Below are 6,000 nucleotides of genomic sequence, written 5' to 3'. Positions count from 1 at the left end.
CACCGATGAATGACGTCAAATACTGTTAAATGTTCCTTCGAGTCTCTAGTAGTGATATTTATTACTACAGAATAAAAATTATTTATGTAGACACTTATGGAATAATTAAATAAAGCTGCACAGGCAATGATATAAATACTTAGTCCATCAAACATCGCCATATAAATTGCAAAGTTAATTCGTAGATAATAGTTAACACCAAAAATGCTCATACAAGTATTCAACTTTAACACCTATTCAACTCCATTTGAATATGTTAGTCACTTTCTAGAAAAATATAACATATACTTATCCAGGCTATATCGGAATATCAGAAATTCACTAAAATTCAACACGTAATATAACAAAGTCTCGGAACTCTCCATGTTTTGCACCATTTACGACTACTATTTGAGAACATGTGCTCTCGTCGTTGCAATCAATTTCCAATGACCACAAGGTGGTCAGTTAACTACCTCTAGAACTATTAGTTCCAATTTTAGCCACTCATCAGAAGTGGCGCTAGTTTTGAAATGATTTTTTTTTTTTTTTATTTATAATCTTACAACATGCTACAGAAGTTTCCGCCATTCCCGTTCCTTTTGAGTGCAAATATTCGTCTTAGGATTCTATTCTTAAATACTTTGTTTGCATTCTTTTCTCAAAGTAAGCGACCATGTTTCGCAGCATACAACACAATAGACATGATTATCGTTTTACATTCACACTCCTTGACAGTATTCGCAACAACAAATAACACGAATTCTCTTGTTTCAGTCGACATTTAATTTCTTCCTGGATATAGTTTTGATCCGTCCCGCTCAGAGGCTTCTGTGAATGTTCCTAAATACGTCCTTTTTTATACAGGATGAGGTTGTTGATGAAAAAAGATAATGCCAACCGTAGGATATGCTTTTACTCCCCAATTATGTGTAACTGCAGAAATTTTCTTCATGATATCACGCGACAGATGGAGCTGTGTGACGCTAACACGAAATTGGGTGAGCTGAGATGGTAACAGATGAACATTCCCACACTTATGTCTTTACTTTAATATGTGTAAGTCGATTAAAGTGTAATATATATATAGTATGGCATTAAATTCGTTGTACAACAATAAACAGGGCAAAAACCTCATCGTTTACGTGTTATAGGCTGCCGAAAACATGAAAAAAATGAATTTTAAAGGTCGATAGCTCCAAAACTATGAGACCTACCGCAGTCGGGTCAAGATTTCACTTAGGAACTAGTATGTGCTCTATCCAAAAAGACATGTTTTAGAATCCTAAGGTACTCACGCAACAATTTTTACGGAGGTAGTCGGAGAGTACTTCATATCGTAGGCCCGTAGTCAAACTCCCTCTATAAAAATTGTTGTGGAAGCACCTCAGGATTCTGAAACACGCATTTTTGGTTAGGGCACATACTAGTTCCTAAGTGAAGTCTTGACCCGACTACGGTAGGTCCCATAGTTTTGGAGTATGAACCTTTTAAATTCAGTTTTTCCTGTTTTTGGCAACTTATAACACGTAAACGATGGGGTTTTCGCCCTATGTTTATTGGAACCTTTTTGTTTGTTTTACTTTCAGGAATCACTCCTTTGCTTTTGTACAACGAATTTAGCGCCATATTTTGTATATATAATATAAACAACGCCCATTGTCAATTGAAGCTCTTATTATTAAAATAATGGTGTAAATCAACGTATGTATAGTTAATATTTTAGAAAGTAAGTCTTAAAAAGTTATTACGTATTTTGAATTTCCGATTTTCATATTTCCTCATACTTTGTCTCTAAGAAATTTAATATTGCGAAGGTGCTTCAGAAAGTAATGCCTCCAAGGTGATACCTTTGTGTTTGACAGAGAGCACCGATACAGGTATCAGTGGAAAGCTTGCAATGTCAGCTACAAATGGTGGTATCGTTTCAACATATTCCCCATTACGGACAACATATTTGCGCCAACGCGAAACAAGGGTTTTCATGCCGTCGGCGAAGAATTGTGGTGGCCCATTGCCGAAATGCTGCTTCCACCTCTGCGTCACAACTGTAGCGTTGGCCCTGAAGGTGATCCTTAACTTTGCGGACGAGCGAAAAGTCGCAGGACGAAGGTCCGGACTATAGGCAGGATGAGGCAGAATGTCAACAACACTGTCAGGAGATGGGACAACTTTGATTTTTCTTTTTCTGGCGGAGGAGAGGATGTGTGTCATTACTGACGCGTCGTAATGATGTATCTACGACTCGTCGCCGGCGATGAATGTTCGTGGGCGCACAACCTTCCGCAGTCAGAAATTTAATGACACCGCAGTGTTTCAACCGGACGTCACTACTGGATGCCATGGATTGCTCCATTACTCTGAAACGAGAAGAGATAGGAAGACGAAACGTGATATTCTATAGCTTAAACATCAGTGCATTAATGATAAACAGTATTATTGGCTAAGTAATGGACTTGGTAGCATTACTTTCTGAATCACCCTCGTGCATGATGTTTTTCCACGAAGTGACACAATTCTCCCAATAAAAACCAATACACTTCCCGGAATCAGACAGCCTTAACTCTTTGTCTCGTTGGTAACCCTACTAAGAGTAAATGAAATCTTTAACGACCTGTTATAGGCTGAAGGAGAGGGAAGATGAAGATAAGGAAAAAAAAGGATGGAATTAGGATGTGATAGAACATTGGAGGGCCTGTAGCAAACCCGCAGACACGGTGGTTTATTTATTTATTTATTTATTTATTTATTTATTTATTTATTTTAGCACAAACTCTTATGGCCTTGGATCAATCCAAGCTACCTCATAGTACTCTTCTATCACTGTGCTCCGCATATGTAACAGTGTAGAAGTAATTGGGTTCTTTTTTACAAATCTATACTTCCTCACCTCACAGGCAAATTCTCTCTATTTCCTGACGTTCATTTTTAAGTGTGTATATTTTTCAGGATGGGGTCAGTGAAACTCCAGTCCGTATTGTCTATTTGTTATACGATATGTTACATCTCGTCACTTTCTATACCAACGACCATGCTGAGGGTCTCAACTCAGGAGTTAAATCATAGTGAGGGCAGAAAATTAAGCTGGCAATGAACTATTAAGATAGGGGGAAATTACAAGTGTATATAAAAAAGTCCAGGGCCACAGGCCAACTGTATCACGAGTAAAGATAACGAAATAAAAATGAAAAAGTCCTGATAAGACGCCCTACGTTCAGTGTTGCTAACCTGAAAGTTTTAAAAATCCCATCTCGAGGCAAAAATTCCCATTTTGCTCTTAAATTTCCCACTGTATTTTTTTAAATTTATAAAATATGAAAAGCTACTGTACGTCACTCAGTTTCTTCAATATATGAGTGAATTCCGACTTTCTATGTTAATCGAACAGTTTATGAATAAGTAATTAAGAGAGAGAATTGAAAATTGTTGATAAAAACAAGTACATTTTGTTGTTAGAGATTAGTATTTACATCACGCATTTGTGTCGTAATCTTCGATAGAACGCACTGGCGCAAATCCCGGAGAGATGAGGGGGACGTCCTCTCCAATCTTGGAACTGAGGGGGTCTGTCCTCTCCCAATAATCCGATTTGAAATGTGTTTTTGGAGAGAAAGTTGGCGATTTTTGTCCCATTGTCACAAAGGAACGTGAGATGAAATTGATGTCCCCCAGAATAAGCCTCAAATCTGCCCGCCTCCCAACGTTGAAGACAACTCTGATCCTCCACAACATTGGACATTGCAATATATATATATAATTTTCTCCATTCTTTCTTGCAGTACAAAAGAACTCCGGGAACGGTCGTTTTTACTTATCCCGCAATGTTGAAGACAGATTTGCGCCGCTGTTAGAACTAAAGAGACTAGATAAGCATCATTCTCCAGTACTTTCGTGTGCAACGTTTTGCAAGGTGGTTGTTTCTCGTTTTTTGTTTTTATTGTAAATACCAAAAAGTAGCGGATTTAGCCGAGGGCCGGGGGATCTAGGCCCCTAGTTTGTTGAGTGACAAAAAAAATTATGCTTTATTTTGAAAGTTTATAGTAAATTCATGATATATCTATCATAGTGTAAGTTCCGGCTGTTCCCACCCCCAGTTTTTTTTCCTTCTAGATCCGCCACTATACCAAAGCTGTTGATAAGTTTCATGGTGTTTACTTTTTGAGATCCTCAAGTCACTGTGTAAATCACTTCCGTACTAGCATGCATTTTCCTGTAACGAAGTTTGACAATTAGCACTGATTAGCGTATCAAGAGCTTTCTAGACCTAGTGATCGTCGCAGTCTTTTATTCACGTGATTCCCCAGTTTTGCCTTATGACACTGAATGGACGTTGAAAATTATGAAGTACGCCCGGGAATTGAGCTCTGTACCACCCGGACATGAGTCCAACGCTCTAACTACTAGACCAGCGGTTCTCAACCGACGTGTCGCGACACACTGGTGTGTCACACAGCCTCCTAACATATGTTCTGAGATTTTAGAATTTAACAGTCATGAGGAATTTAATAATAATTAGTTAAAATCGAGGCAGACTGCACCAGTCATCACCTCCAACGGTAGAAATAATGCTCAGTGCTGTATAGAGTCATTATAAAAACTAATTGGTTTCACTATTACAACAGATATTATTATTATTAATATTATTATTATTATTATTATTATTATTATTATTATTATTATTATTATTATTATTATTATTATTATTATTATTATTATTACTTATAATAAAAATATCAAACAATTGGTCCCAACGTATTGTTCTAGACGTTTAGTAAAGTGTGTCGCCTGTTAAAAAAGGTTGACAACCACTGGTCTAAACTATGGTGTCCCTATTGTAGCCACTGGAAATCCGTATTTCTAGTTTTCAGATTCTTATAACTATGTAATAAGTTAATAACTCTCCAAGCTATGATGAATTCCTTTTACTTTATTTTATTTTTCTTTCTTCCTTTTTCTTGTGTAATTATTTATTTTTTGATGTATATATTCTAGCTATTCATTCTGAAAATTCTCGGAAATACAAATAAAAATGTTTTGAGAAAATATGTTGTTTAATCATTAAAACCCCTGAACCTCTGAAGTCAATGATCCAAGAAAATGTAATTAAAAACTAATTACAGAATGTGTCTATTCCAATTCTGCTTCTTCTTTTTAAAAAAATCTTGTAATTACTTTTAAACTTGTTTTACCTTTAATTATTACAAACTACAGGCCACACATGAAATTATCGTGTATATATATATATATATATATATATATATATATATATATATATATATATATATATATATATATATATATATATATATATAAAATATTAAAATAGCATTTAACGGGGAAAAACAATGTGCAAGGATGAAACATCGAAATCAATCAATATATTTTGCTGGCTGAACCAAATAATATGCATGATTCTAAAACCTCATGCGTAATTTACGAGAAAAACAATTAACCCGTCAACGCCCAATGTCACCTACAAGGTGACACTACTTTAAAGATATCTTCTTGTTCACCAATCGTCCGCCAGAGAGTCCTAGTGAACCACAGTAGCACCAGCTACATACGTATATATGTTGCATCACCATACAAAAAAGTTTCGAAGTTGACTAGGGATGGCCGGATCCGGATCTGGCCGGATCCGAAAATCCGGATCTCGGATCTGGATCCGGATTTCGGATCTGGATCCGGATCTCGGATCTGGATCCGGATCTCGGATCTGGGTCCGGATCTCGGATCTGGATCCGGATCTCCGATTTCGGATCTGGATCCGGATCTCGGATCTGGGTCCGGATCTCGAATCTCGGATCTGGATCCGGCTCTCTAATCTCGAATCTGGATTTGGACCTCGGATCTGGGTTTGAAATTCGGATCTGGATCCGAAATCCGAATCTCAGATTTTGATTCTTATCCAAACCCATATCCCACCCAAATTATGATAAACTTGAATATCTAAAATTCGCCGAAAGTAATTTCACGAAGTCCTCACAGTGAAGAAGAGAATAGAACATTAAGACGAATATT

The sequence above is a fragment of the Thermobia domestica genome, chromosome 9 (genome assembly GCF_964235325.1).
Source record: "Thermobia domestica chromosome 9, izTheDome1.hap1.1, whole genome shotgun sequence".
Classification (NCBI taxonomy): Eukaryota; Metazoa; Arthropoda; class Insecta; order Zygentoma; family Lepismatidae; genus Thermobia; species Thermobia domestica.
Note: the sequence above shows the minus strand (reverse complement) of the source record.